Source organism: Pogoniulus pusillus, chromosome 4, assembly GCF_015220805.1.
Source record: "Pogoniulus pusillus isolate bPogPus1 chromosome 4, bPogPus1.pri, whole genome shotgun sequence".
Classification (NCBI taxonomy): domain Eukaryota; kingdom Metazoa; phylum Chordata; class Aves; order Piciformes; family Lybiidae; genus Pogoniulus; species Pogoniulus pusillus.
Genome location: NC_087267.1, coordinates 5,877,544 through 5,892,928, shown reverse-complemented (window position 1 = coordinate 5,892,928; position 15,385 = coordinate 5,877,544). Strand labels below are relative to the sequence as shown.

Here is a 15,385-nt window from a genome sequence, read left to right as displayed (position 1 = left end):
GTGAAGGCAAATGTATGCTCTTGTAGTATTCCACTGAAATAGATACAGTGGTGTGAAGAACTACCAATACTGAAAGGGAAGGTAGTAAATCTCAGATCCAGAGCTTCACTGGCCCAAGGGCAAAACACAGCTCCATGTGCAGAAGAGGCTTTCCTCTGACCTGGGTACATCTGTGCAAAGAAGCTCCTGTAAGGCAAACTAGGCCAGCTGACAGTCTGACCTATCCTGTGCTAGCTGTCCCTAGCTGTACTCAAATGGCAGGAAAACTTAAACTGTGCATCCTATTCCAGCTTCCTTAAGACTTGGAGGTGGAGGTTAGGATTTCCTAGGCTAAGTCAATATGGCCATTCTTGGTGCCATCTCACCTCACAATGTGATTTTGTGTCCAAGAAGGTTGTTCTCATCTTTGTGCTCCCTCATCATTCTCAGTTTAAAGCCTGCCTTGCAAGGTCAGCCATCCTGCCACTGAAAACTACTTTGCCCTGCTTAGTGAGGTGTATCTCATGTCTGTAAAGCAGACAGTGATCTGCAAACAGGGTCCTGCCTCACAGAATACAAGACACTGTAGCCAGCACCAGTTCTGCAGCCAGTTACTGACTTGTCTTCAGCAATAGCATTGGGGACGACACCAGCTGGGCCCTCATGCCTTTGACTGCTCCAGTGTTGGAGCAAAATACTTGGGCTTAAATGCTGGGTGTTAGCAGCACAAAACTGTCATCTTCCTGCAGGTGTGGTGGCCATGGTTATTCTTTTTCACTGCTTAGCAGTTCCAGTCACTAACTAACAGGTGGAAGAGAAGTACTTACATCTGAGTATATACAGTCCTTGTTTACTGGAATTGGAACTCCCCTGTTCCAGCATGTTCTGGTTGCTAACAGTGTTGTCTCTTCAGCTGTGAAAACAGGGAAAGGCTATTTACTCATTATACAACAATACTTTCTAAAGCTGAATGCAGCTCCATGACATGGCTGCTTCATCCAAAGTTCTGAGTGCAAGCAGATTAGGGGTAAGATACTGTGGAGCATCTAGAATTACCTCAAAAGCACTTCTGGGAAAACCACTTTTGGATTCCAACAACGAGGGAAAGATGGACTGTAACCCAGCAGCAAGTTACAGAACTTTCCCCACATCTGCTCAAGACACTGTGCCCTGGGAAACAGCACCACCATTTAGAAAAGCACAAACCTGAACTGCTTCCTCCTCAATTTATGTCTAAGACAGCACTTAACAGATCTTGGACAAAACTAACTTCATGCAGTTATTCCAAGCTATGGCAGTGTTATTTCTCTCTCTCCCAGAGAAGGAATTAATCTGTCAAGCTGCAGACAAGCCAGTGCTGAGCCTTACTGCTCTCAGCCCTCACTCATCCTGTGTCATCCTGGTAGAACTGCACATCTCAACCAACTGGCCAGGCAGTCTGCACTCTTGGTTGGCTCTGCTTACTGTCACCAAACCTATTCTGCTCTTCTTGTTTTGCTGGTAGAATTTTCTTCTGTTGACAACAAGGTTTTGGTTTTTTTGGGTCTTGATGTCTGTAGTGTCTTCTTAAATCCTTTTATTTTGCACTAATGGGAACTCTGTCACAGGCTAAGCTTCATCAATCAGCTACTCTTCAAGTACATAGCTACTAGCAAGGAACACATTCTTTATTCAAAGTGGACAGTTTTATGTCATAAAGACTCTGATCAGTGGTCCTTCTTAGAAGACTAATGCAGTATATTTAACAGTAACTTACACAGCATCACTATAGCTTAGGTGCTTACTTAAACACTTTCACTTGGATAGCATCAATGGATACCCACTGATTGCCCTGCTGGAGCTCCAGGATTTTGCTTTTCTTCAGCAAAAATGTGGCTTGAGCTTCCTGCAATGTGGCAAAAACACAGGGCCTGAACATGTTATTCTTAGCATCTGTGTCTTTTAGACTTTTCAGTATTGATGTGGAAAACCAGCCTGCATCCAGACAGAGAACTAGAAAATCACATGTGACTTTTATAACTAGGCAAGTGTGTACTTCTGGAAGGGAGACAACTTGCAAAAGTAGCTGTAGCTTTTGAAGTTACCTTTTCTGCTGGTGTATTTTACTTTTATGGTTCTGATAAATGCTCAGGTCTACTGTAGTTGAGAGAAAATAAGAATTCTCCTTCAAATACTTCTTGCCTGTAGCACTTAGGAATGGAGAAGTGCTCCCATTCCAGGCAGAGCTTTATTAAGGAAATCTTCAAAGTGAATGGAAAGCAGCCCACACAGTGTATAATCACTGTGAATTTCCTGCTGGGGTCATTAAGTTTAAACTGATCAGGTTACTGACTGTATGCTGGGAACAACTGTCTATTTACCTTTGCATTAATTGTTCTAAAGGTGTGAATAGGTCTTGTTGCTGAATCAAATATTTTGCATTAAAAAGTCATTAGAAAGACACCCTGGTGTTGTCTTCTGGGACAGTAATTTCAGTAATAAAAATGTGAACTCTGTTATATACAACATAACAGCTTGTTACCCTGTAGAGTCCGTAGAAAGCAAGTGTCACAACTTCCTTGTATGATCTTGCCTTTTTATTGATGGAGAAATACTGTAGCTAGAGGTAGATAATAAATCATCCTGTTAACTCTTCCCCATTGTCTTGTACACTTCAAGCTGGAACTGAAAATACCTTGAACCATAAATCTATGCAGCAGCCCTAAAAAACTCCCAACTCAATGTGTTTCTTCAAGGATGAGCTAACTGTTCATATGTTCATATATTTAATAGACTGCAAAAATATACTAAAAAGCCAAAAATGGGGTGTAGACCAGTTGTAGTTCCTGCATTTGCAATGAAAGTTCTTAGAACAACTGAAAAAAAAGTTCAGTTTAACACACTGCATTTTATGATCTAATTTTTTTTTGCAAGCTGTATTGATCAAAACTATTCTGGCAGCAGAAATGGAACAACAGAGTAATAGCCGAGCTCCTTCACGCAACCAAATAATAGCACGGGGTAGTAAATGGAAAGCAAGACAAAGAGGACCGGAGAGATCACATAAAGTGTGGTATTGCAGAATATTAAATCTACTGGAGATAACTGGTGGCATATGAACAGAATTAAAATAGACAGTCTGAAGCTGCAAGCTGGGAAACATAAATCTGTATCGCAGTAATGTTTCCCTAATGGATATCTCCAGTGCATGATGGGTATTTGTTTTTAAATAATGTTATTTCACTGCTAACTGACCTTCCTGTCCAGTTCAATTTACATAAGCAATTGAGATGCTTAGAAGGTATGAGTTTTGGAGCAAAACCAATTTTGGCAAAGTCACCCTGAAAGACAGAATCAGAACAAGACTTGTTTTGTTTTGACTTAGAGAAGTATTGTGATAAACAAAATTCTTAAAATAAAATCACAGAAACCTAATTCTGTTGAAATGCAATTCTGAGACCAGGCTGCATCCCCAAGCTTGGAGCGAGCTACGTGTCTTTTCAGTCTTTGGCTCCTGTGAAGCTTTAGAGGATTTAATAGGGCTTCCAGTTCAACTAACCACTTCAACTTATCCTAAGTGAGCAGAAAGCAGCAGCTAAACATAGAAGAGTAAGGAGACCCAGCCAGCACCCGTGGGGGATGTTAGAGCAATCATTGAGTCTCTAGCCTACCTAACCGGGGGGCCACCAGGCCCCCCGGCCTTTAGATCACCTCCACCATTCACCCAGTGTGCACCACAGGCACTCACCAGTCACGGTGTGAGGAGGATCCTCTACCCAATTGGGCAAGCTTAGGGCTTCTGCCTTTCCTGAGGGGGATTATAAAGGGGAGTGGGCAGGGAGGACAAAGTGCTCACACCTGGGGTGGGAGGAGACTCCAACAGAACCCAGGTGCTCTGGGTTTGGGGTAAAAAGGGGAAAATTAGATGTAGGGTGGGGAAGGGGCAGGTGTGGTGGAAAAGGGGAAGTGGTGCTGGAATTCCTGCCTCATTAATTGCCCAACTAAATCAGGTGCCCAGGGAGGTGGTGGAGTTACCATCCCTGGAGGTGTTTGAAAAAAGACTGGATGAGGCACTTGGTACCAAGTTCTAATCAATTGGATAGGGCTGGACTGGATGATCTTGGAGGTCTCTTCCAACGTGGTTGATTCTGTGATACATTGTTACTTGCAATGTAGTTATTACCTATACCTGAGCAAGGTGAGGGTCTATTCCTACCACTACCCAAAGCCTTGGCAATTTCTATCACAATGCATCACATCACTTAGTCTGGAAATGCCGGTTCTTCAGATCTTCTGCTCCTGTGAAGCTTTAGAGGCTTTAACAGGGCTTTGGGCAAATGCAGGCATCTGCCCACATGCAGTTTATTTCAAGTTGTGCTGGGGGAAGTCTAGGCTGGATGTTAGGAGGAAGTTCTTGCCAGAGAGAGTGATTGGCATTGGAATGGGCTGCCCAGGGAGGTGGTGGAGGCACCGTCCCTGGAGGTGTTCAAGAAAAGCCTGGATGAGGCACTTAGTGCCATGGTCTAGTTGACTGGCTAGGGCTGGGTGCTAGGTTGGACTGGATGATCTTGGAGGTCTCTTCCAACCTGGTTGATTCTATGATTCTAATGTATCATTAAATTAACTGTATTCATAGAATAGTAGGATCATAGGCATTTCCAGACTAAGTGTTGTGATGCAATTAATGAGGCAGGAGTTCCAGCACCACTTCCCCTTTTCCACCACACCTGCCCCTTCCCCACTCTACATCTAATTTTCCCCTTTTTACCCCAAACCCAGAGCACCTGGGTTCTGTTGGAGTCTCCTCCCACCCCAGGTGTGAGCACTTTGTCCTCCCTGCCCACTCCCCTTTATAATCCCCCTCAGGAAAGGCAGAAGCCCTAAGCTTGCCCAATTGGGTAGAGGATCCTCCTCACACTGTGACTGGTGAGTGCCCATGGTGCACACTGGGTGAATGGTGGAGGTGATCTAAAGGCCGGGGGGCCTGGTGGCCCCCTGGTTAGGTAGGCTAGAGACTCAATGATTGCTCTAACATCCCCCACGGGTGCTGGCTGGGTCTCCTTACTCTTCTATGTTTAGCTGCTGCTTTCTGCTCGCTTAGGATAAGTTGAAGTGGTTGGTTGAACTGGAAGCCCAGGTTGGAAGAGGCCTTGAGAGATCTGTTCTAGTGGGAGGTGCCCCTGCCTATGGCATGGGGTTGGAAGTGGATGAGCTTTGAGGTGCCCCTCCAAACTGAACCATTCTATGTCCTAGTCTTTATTTATAGCTATTAATGAGATCACTCTCAGTCTCCTATTCTCCAAGCTTAAGAGCCCCAGCTCTCCTCAGAAGGAAGGAGTTCCATTTCCTTAATACTTTTTGTCTCTGCACTGGGATGTCAAGTAGTTCCCTGCCCTTCTTGAGCTGAGGGGCCCAGAACTGGACACAATATTCTGTATGTGGCCTCCCCAGGGCAGAGTAGAGAGAACCTTCTTGTAGTTAATTATACCACCTGTCCACTAGATAGAATTGAATCAACTAGGTTGGAAGAGACCTCCAAATCATCCAGTCCAACCTAGCACCCAGCCCTAGACAGTCAACTAGACCATGGCACTCAGTGCTTCATCCAGGCTTTCCTTGAACATCTCCAGGGATGGTGACTCCACCCTCTCACTATTACAGGATTATTTTCTCTTGTGTACTTACTGCTGTTTCTTTATCCACCTTCTTACTTGGGAAGCTCTCAAGCCCAGGGTATTTCCACTCATTCCCTTAACACAGAGGCTAATGCATGGCACTGGCAAAGGTTTTTTGGTTTCCTGCTATTTCCACGTATTGCAGTTTCTTCTGATTATGCTCCCTGTGCATCGCTCTCCAGAGTTCCCAGCCTGCCTCAATCTTATGGCTTTCTAAATATTTGCAGTTTGTTATCATGCTTGCTTTGACTGGATGTTAGCCAAGCTTAGACATATTCCGCTTCACAAACCCATCCCTCTTCTCTGATAATGGTTAATAGACCTTCCTTTCTTTTTTTTTTCTCTCCTGTCCACACATGGGAGATCTGTTGTCTCCTACTGTCTAAGCCATTTCCATTCATGATGTCTTTGACTGCCATCTCTCTTTCCCTCTGGAGTCTATTGCCACTCTCCCCAGTCACAAAGCTGATGGGCTTGTAGCTTTGCTTGGCCAAAGTGTCTTCCTTGGGCTGCTAAAAGACCCTTCACCTCTTCAGCTCTGAATGGACTTCCATGTTATTTGTTTGGAGCAGTTTGGTTTCTTTCTTATTAGCTGAAACACATCCCTTCCTCTCCACCAACTAGAAGGGGTTCTTTAAACTCTTGCTGTGAGCTTGCAGTGCTAATTCCACCAGCTCATCTCACCCAGCTGTAGTGTTATTTTTGTTTGCTTTACAGTAGCCCTGTTTCTTGCAGATGTAGTCCAGCACCCTCCTGTTTAAAAAAACCCAACAAAACAGTATTTCTAGGACTATGGCATGTCACTGCCATAGTGTGTGACTGAGCAAAATCTTAGTTCTGCTTGTTGTGGTTAGTGCTCGATAACACAACCCCCTGGCATTCTGACATACATTAAGTCAGTCTGTACAGTCACAGAGTGTTTATACTGGGAAGTTAAACAGTGTCAGACAACATTTGTCATACTGGTATTTTGGTTGTCTGTATTGCTGAATTATTAATTCAATGATTTTGTCAAAGTTGGCATAGGCAAACTACCTATCACCCAGAAAACTCTTAGGTACAGTTTGGGAGCTTTTACAGTCCAAAGACTATTTCCAGTAGTCATTTTGGGTATTCTTCACATGTTCTGCAGAGAAAGACTGTTTAATAGTGTGGGTGCCAGCCTTTCTAGGTTAGTTGGCTTCAGTGCTGGAAGAAGGTCAGAAGCATATTTAATTTATTAGTGTTGAAATTGCTTCACAGTCTGGTAGTACATCACAGCTGTAATGTAGCAATTAGTAGCTTCAGGGGTGGAGAAAGAAATGGTTTCCAAGAAAGCTTTTTTTGAGCTGTAAATGGCCAAGTGAGCAGACGCTATTCTTTTAGGCCAGACTTAAACCAAATTATTCAGAAATGGCTTAATTTTAACGGCCACTTTGTTTCACAATAGTATAGAAGACCTCCTCACAGTTCATAAGAGATGAGAAGTGTGTAGGCAGCTGCTGTGTCTCTCCTTATTGTTGTTAGTTAACCTATTGGGAGATAACTTTTAGCTTCTAGACTTCATCTTAGAGCTCTGGACATTGATTGACACAGCAGGAAGCACAGGCTTAGTCAAGATGTACTCAACTTCTACCGTGGCAATTTATCTGTCCTCCACTAAAGCCTGATGACATTAGAACTGTTGTCCTGTGGACACAAAGGCATAGATAATGACTGCATTGACATTCTAACCAGGTAGGTGATAGCTTTGGTTTGTGCTAACTCTAGGTGGATGGATATGAAGTTGTAAAATTCAATGTGTGAACTCTGGCTGGAGGGCTGAGGGAAAGACTGGGAGATCACAGCAAGGCTGGTGAAACTGTGACCCAAGCCTTCCCTGGTAAATCCACATTCAAGCTGTTGACCTAGTCTTTTAATCACAGATTCTACATTTTTCCTTCTTTTTCTTGGCTATTAGAAGATCTACTTCTTTTAAAGAGGTGGCCAGTAAAAATCTTGAGAATATTCATTAGAGAAAAAAAGACAGAAAACCATGACTCTGTGCCTGAGGGAATTTTTAGTCCAGATACATATTCCTTCTCACACAGCTCTGTTACCTCACTGTGAAATTCCTATTAAGTAAGGCAATGGCTTCTTTCCCCATTAAACAAGAACAAATGGGAAAGTATTTTCACAAGAGTGACCTACTGATTACCAGGCTGAAATGTAGGTTCCAAGTCCATATTCTAGATTTATTATTTTCTGCCAAAATTGATTTGGACAAAACCCATAGTAATCGCCTAATATGTGTTAGCAATTTTCCGTCTCATTACACAACCCTTGTATCTTATTACCCTTTTAAATGAATACCTGTTAAATGAACAGACCTGTTCAATGCAAACAATTTTTCGATCCATCAAGCCAAAACAAATAGGGGACACCAATAAAGTCTTTACAGCACTATACCACGCTATAGAATGCAATGAAATTGGAATCTATCAGTGTAATACATCTAGCTAAATTAATATCAAACTTTGCAACAGATTCAAAATGACTTTTTTTTTTAATGTCACGTGATTGCACTATAACCTTGATCTTTCAAAATCACAGAGAGCTCCAAGGAGGCATTTCACATCATCCTGATAAGATCTTTGATAAGAGAGTGCTCATAAAAGTGGCTCTACTAAAACTGACTGCAATTGAACTTGATCCCAAATGCGTCACATTCTAGGCTACTAATTTCTGTCACCATAACTGTCCTGGTTTCCACTATGAATCTGCAGGCCTGAGTCTCTTTAAAACAGAGAGAAAATCACAGCAAGATGCAGTGAGCCTGGAAATTGTAGTGGATTAGGTTTCTTTGCTCATTCAGTCTGTGCTTTGGACAGAATTTTTGAACAGCGGAAAGAAACTCCTTGTTCTCTTCAGGACAAAATTCAAAGCTGCAGTCTTTAGGAAACTTTTGATATATGTAAGTGCAAACTTACTAACAGGATGACTGACCATGTTAGAAACATTTTTAAAGCAATTTGTTTTTAAAAAGTATTAGGAGAGGGCTGAGAGGGAATAGATATTCTTACTAGGGATCGAGTGAAAGGACAGAAAACATGGGAATGAAGCAGTAAGGCAAATCCTTAGAAATCCTCACTATTTTAGAATGACTGAAACAGTAAATGTGTTTGCTTGTCAAACTTACTAGGTAAAGGGAATTGATCTCAGTTTTTTCTAGACACAGACTTGAAGATATGGACTTTCCAACTCTGGTCTTTTCTGTCAGTAGAAGTATCTGACAGAACTGCAGTCACATATCTTGTTCACAGCATTTACTGCTTTCGCTGATGAAAATGCTTTAGATTTGTTACTTCACTTTGACAACTGGGGGTAACTGGGAGGCAATTTAATAAGCTATCCCATTGCACTGTTACCTGTTTGCTAACAGCTATGTCCTAGTTCAGATTTTTTAGACCTTTGAAAGCATTTCTGCTTCAGGAAGTGCAGCCTCACAATTATAAGACTGAGCTGCAGTCTGTCATTTCTGACTGCCTGGTCCTTGCTTCGATCCAGCAGAGAAGGATTTAATGCAAACACTATTATCAGTCAAGATACAGTGATAGAATTGTCTCACCTGAATGGTAGCTGACACATTGGTTCTCTTCTGTGGGGTTGCTCTTGGCTGAAAGACATGACTTGCCTCTCGGAAAAGACTTGAAGCTTACATACTCTTTGCTTCCTGAACCTCTTGCCTTTTGCCCACACTCCAGCTCTAAATTATATGCAGTTTTTGCATTGTGAGTGATGGCATATTGAGCCTCGAGCATGGTATCTGTGAGGAAGTAATGACATCATGGTCTTAAAATAGTTGGAATTTATGCTCAAATCTTCTTAGCAGAAGATTTCTTAGTTCTGTCCTGCAGGAAGAATATTATGGGGCTTCAGTCCACTTTGTACTCCATATGAAGTGTGTAGATACATATATTTCCATTTTTGATATAGTATGTTCTCTTTTACTGTCCAGCTTCTAGGAGGTGTGTGAGTTTTGACAACAGTGATATTGGCAGTTTTCTGCCTCAGTAATAACTAATACATACACATGCAGAAATAAACCAGGGTGAAATAGTCACGAATAAAGATCTCAGCAGAAATGGAGCTGCACTTAAAACCACTACAGCTTTAAAGGGAATCACCACCTTGAACTGTTCTAGAGGACAGTTTGCATTTGTTACACATAAAATTTCTCTCCTTATCTGAATTACTGGTAATTTTGTGTGCAGGACAGTCTTCTGTGTTATGATGATGTTGACATTGACATTGTGTGCATGTGTTTAGCTGCTGATGGTCCTCTGCTCTCATACAATCTGCTCTTCTCATGGTGATTACATATTCTTTATGCCATGACTGTACAAAAGAGAATTGAAGTTTAGAAGAAAAATCCCTGTTGAAACAGAGTTGGCACAGTTTTCCCTTATACTATTTCTCACTGTAATCATAGTGTAACTCATACAAACCCAGGAGCACTTACTGTTTCCCAAAGAACAAACCAAGTGAGAACAGTCTGCAGTTGAAAATGCAGATTCATGTTTTGGCTGCAGTGAGCCCTTAACTGAAAATTCAGGATAGCATAGTTCAAACTGAAAAGCCTAAGTATATTCATCTCATGGAAGATTGATTATCTTCAAAATAATCACTTCCTTTTGTGATAAGTGAGCATCTTTGATTCATGATCCACTTCAAGTTCCCAGCTAGCATTTGAAGTTGGCTCTCTGCCACGCAAAATAATTATTCATCTGTTTGTTACTCACACACTTTTCAAAGTTTGAATGTCTTGTTTCATGCTGATACAGAAAAGGAAAAACATTCTTGAGCTATATTTGTGTACTTAAGCTCTTCAAACCCAGGGTTCTTCAGCTTTCCTTAGTTATTTTTTCCCCCCACTGTAGTTAATGCATGTAACTGTAGTTACATGCATTAAACATGTTAAAGAAGATAGAGACATAGGACATAATTCACATAAACTTTGAGGCCCATCAATATAACTCTTGAAACAGGACAGAAATTATATCCAACCTAGAAAGACCAAGATTGATCTTGATTTAAAGCAAATTCAAAAAAAGACAACTCTGTGCAACAATTGGAAGTATGTACTACAGGTGCTGCACTTTGGCCACAACAACCCCATGCAGAGATACAGGCTGGGGTCGGAGTGGCTGGAGAGCAGCCAAACAGAGAGGGATCTGGGGGTGCTGATTGATACCTGCCTGAACATGAGCCAGCAGTGTGCCCAGGTGGCCAAGAGAGCCAGTGGCATCCTGGCCTGCATCAGGAATGGTGTGGTCAGCAGGAGCAGGGAGGTCATTCTGCCCCTGTACTCTGCACTGCTTAGACCACACCTTGAGTACTGTGTCCAATTCTGAGCCCCCCAGTTTAGGAGGGACATTGAGATGCTTGAGTGTGTCCAGAGAAGGGTGATGAGGCTGGTGAGAGGCCTTGAGCACAGCCCTACGAGGAGAGGCTGAGGGAGCTGGGATTATTTAGCCTGGAGAAGAGGAGGCTCAGGGGAGACCTCATTGCTGTCTACAACTACCTGAGGGGAGGTTGTGGCCAGGAGGAGGTTGCTCTCTTCTCTCAGGTGGCCAGCACCAGAACAAGAGGACACAGCCTCAAGCTGTGCCAGGGGAAATTTAGGCTGGAGGTGAGGAGAAAGTTCTTCACTGAGAGAGTCATTGGACACTGGAATGGGCTGCCCGGGGAGGTGGTGGAGTCGCCGTCCCTGGAGCTGTTCAAGGCAGGATTGGACGTGGCACTTGGTGCCATGGTCTAGCCTTGAGCTCTGTGGTAAAGGGTTGGACTTGATAATCTGTGAGGTCTCTTCCAACCTTGGTGATACTGTATTATCAGAAACCTTTTAGAGTGCATTTTCCATTGGAAATATCTAAGCTTTAATGTCCTGTATTGGGAAGTAATGGTCTGGAAAAAAATAATGTTAAAAAGCCCAAACCAATGCAGGTTCTGTGGGAAATCTCTTCTTACTGTCTTTCTCTGTACATACTTAGAATGTTGTTGCTGAAGCTGAACACTATTTTTGTTGTGTTCTGGGTTTTTTTTTTTCCTGAATGAAATAAGGTATGGGAAAGCAGAGAAGTCCTGTTTTCTGAGTTAAGAAAAATTTTATAGCCTTGTGATAAACCTCAAGCAACAAGGAATTGTGATGGAAACACTGAGATATTCCTAGCTACATAACACAGTTACTAGGCACAGAGCCATGCAGATATGCACACACATACTTTAAAATAAATGTAGTCAAGCAGAATAAAATAAATTTTATAGGAGCAAACGCTGAACTAAGCTTTTTAATTCAAAAAGTCAGCTTGATTAAGGAACCAGACCACCCACTGCTGGAATTGAAATGCTTGTACCATATATTATACAACTTCAGTATCTACAGGCTGATACGAAGTAGTGCAAGGTAGAACTCTGCTGACTGGGTAATGAAAAAGAGATGCATTGAGGCAATAAAAGAAATCCAAACAGATTTATTAATTCATGAATTTATTTGCTCCATTGCCAAAATTTACATCTTCCTGTACAGAAGTCTTCAGCATGTTCACATTAAGAGTTCAAATCATTTAGCTGCTTGCATACATGATTAACTCTACCCCTATTTATTAAAGCAATCTAAACATGTGCTTAACATTTACAAATGCTTATAAACCTGAATGAATTAAGATCTACATATTTGATCTGAAGTCCTTTGTCATCACTATTAGTCTTTCTATCAACCAGAAAGACCTTCTTGTTTCTGAAGGGGTAATAGTTAGCTAGAACATCAGAACACGCTCTTAAATACTCATCATATCACATAATTAAGTTTAAAATGTAGCTGTAGCTCTGGGTACTTAACATCACTGGGCTTAAAACACTCATTTTGACTACTTGTGCCTAAGGCTGTCACCCACACTGAGCAAAATTACCTATGCCAACCAAATCTTTACTAAAAAAGACTTACTGGTGTAGCTGTCAATCAAAAGCAATATCATGCCTCTGGCTGATTTACAAGTATTTTGTTTGAAACTAGCCAAAGTTTTAAAGACAAAATGGTACAGACATGTTCACTGGGGATTCAATTAAAATTAAATCAATGTTTAATTATGTACACTTTTTGAATGGAAGAAATATGATGGCTTTTAAGTAAAAAATGTATAGCTTCTCTAAATGATAAAGTTAGACTGTTTTTAATGTTACCTCTTTAGGGCATTTTAAAATTAACCATCAATTGTCTTCTGAACCCATGTTTCAGTCCTGTGAAGAATATATTTAATCATCAGGTGTCAGATCTTCTCCTTATATCCCTTTCTCTTTGATAAATTTATTTCTTAAGAGTTTAGCTTCATGTTTACAGAACGTAATTCTAAAACAAAAAAGCACTTTGAAACCTTTCAGATTGCATACAAATCAAACTGTGCTATGTACATCACCCTAGTCCTAAATAAAAAGCAAGAGTTTAATGTCTTAATAGAATACAGAATGCTCTTTATGACATTTGATCTATACTAGCAACACTTTTATCAAGTGTACAGCAAATAACCCAAACCTCATACAGAATTCGTCTAAGCCTGCTGCGAGCCTTCATATATACAACAATGACATCATAGTGGCTGACCTGCTCCCACCACATAATCTCTTGTGCTCCCAGGTTGTAGCTCTAGCTAGTTTGAAGCTAGCTAGAGTGCTTTGGTGAAAAGAACTAGATTACAAGCTGTGAGAGGGAAACAATGGTGATGTCTACTTCACTCATAGGCTTGCTGAAGAGGTATAAGAGCAAGGGAAACAATGGTGATGTCTACTTCACTCATAGGCTTGCTGAGAGGTATAAGAGCAGAGGGTGAATATCTGTTTAAATGCTACAAAACTTAAAGTTACAGCATGAGCTCAGGCTCTTAGAAGACATAGTAGTATCCGCTTTACAGAGTAACACTATGAATGATCCCTCTTTGGAGCTGGGAAAAATTGAATTGGAACTTACAAATTGTGTAGCATGCACTACTGGATCTGGTGGGCACAAGTGCAAGTGAACTGATCAGTGATATCTAGACTGGGAGCAGCCTGGACTTCAGTGGTGGAATTTGCAGTCCTAAGGGGTACAGGACAGGCAAGGAGCAGAGTCAAGACTTAATTTTAGAAAGGCAGAGCTCATTAGGGAGTTAGTAGGATCCCAGCGGAAAAGATCCTCAAAGACAGAGGAGCAGAACAGAACTGGAGTGTGAGAGCTCTTAATCAGGCGAGGAAGGAGAGATCAGCATTGCAATCCTTAATATCAATACAGATGAGGGGTGAGGGGGATGATGAAATTGAGAGCAGCCCTGTAGAAAAGGACTTGGGGCAGTGGTGGGTGAGAAGCTGGACATGAGGCAATAATGCACAGTTACAGGTCAGAAGGCATCCCGGGCTGCATAAAAGGAAATGTGCCCAGCAAGTTAGGAGAGGTGATTCTGCCACTCTGCTTTGGTGAGACCTCACCTGGAGTAATGCATTGAGCTCTTGGGCCTCTAACACAAGAGAGGCATGGACCTGCTAGAGCAGGTCCAGAGGAAGGCCACAAAGATGACCAGGGGGCTGGAGCACCTCTCCTATGAAGACAGGCTGAAAGAATTGGTGCTGTTTAGCCTGAAGAAGAGAAAGCTCTGGGGAGACCTTATAGCTACATTTCAGTATCTGAAGGGGACTTACAGGAAGGCTTGAGAAGGACTGTTTAAAAGGGCCTGTACTGACAGGACAGGGGACAATGGTTTTAAGCTAGAGCAAGACAGATTTAGAGGAAGTTCTTTAGAATGAGGGTGGTCAAATACTGAAACATGTTGCCCAGGGATGTGGTTAAGGCCCTGTCCCTGGAGACATTCAAGATCACACTCAATGTGGCCCAGAACAGCCTCATCTACTTGGAGGTGTCCCTGATGACTGCAGAGGGATTGGACACGATGACCTTTGAGGGTCCTTTGCAATCTGTGAATTTATCACTTATCTGTAAATGCCTACAGTGTAGATGTGTACTTCTGTGCTTTTAGTGATGTTAGTCAGTAGGGAGTAAAAGGCACTGCAAGGGCACAATTTGTCTGACTTGCTCTAGACACCTGTTTCTGGATGAGACAAATTGTGCCCTAGAAATGCCAGCTTCTCTCCATTGACAGCAGAAGGCAACTTATTCAAATATAGATGGTTGTTTAAATCCCAGTCAAAATGCATGGGAAATCAAGGCATTTATTCCTCAGCTACTTAATAGAATTTTAACTCTGGAAAAATGTTTCCTATCCTCATCACTCATCTGAAAAAGAATGTGACATTTTGTAATTTGCTGAAGAATTTGACAAAAGCTGTCTCAGCTTTGTGTTTCTCTGATGGGAGCAAGTGCACTGTCTTTCCATTAGCTGTTTAGATGTTTGTTATGTGTGTGCATATGCACACGAAGGGACACTGCAGTTTGTTTGAGCCTCTTGCTGCCTTGGGCTTTGGTTGTGTGGTTGTGTCATGGAAAATCTCAGCCTGACTTACGTACCAGGTAGTAGAGATAAAGTGAGGGGATAAAGACCATAGCTCAAACTTGCAGGTGGAATTTGTTGCCTATAATTGAAATTCTGTAAAACCTTCACTAACAGCAGGGAAGCTCTCTGGCAATGAGTGCTCTAATGTGTGGGCTCAATAGTGGTGGATGAGACTAACCAGACATTAAAGGATATGTGACCAGCTGCCTGCAGTTGTTCAGGCTATGGAAAGAAGATATACTCTGTCTCTGTATTACA

The 15,385-nt window shown here is 42.0% G+C and overlaps 1 long non-coding RNA gene across 1 annotated transcript in view; it reads left to right on the top strand.

The window, feature by feature from the left end:
• Positions 1 to 15,385, top strand: part of LOC135175068 (uncharacterized) — a 144,006-nt gene that overhangs the window by 106,897 nt on the left and 21,724 nt on the right. The gene's annotated exons all lie outside the window — the stretch shown is intronic.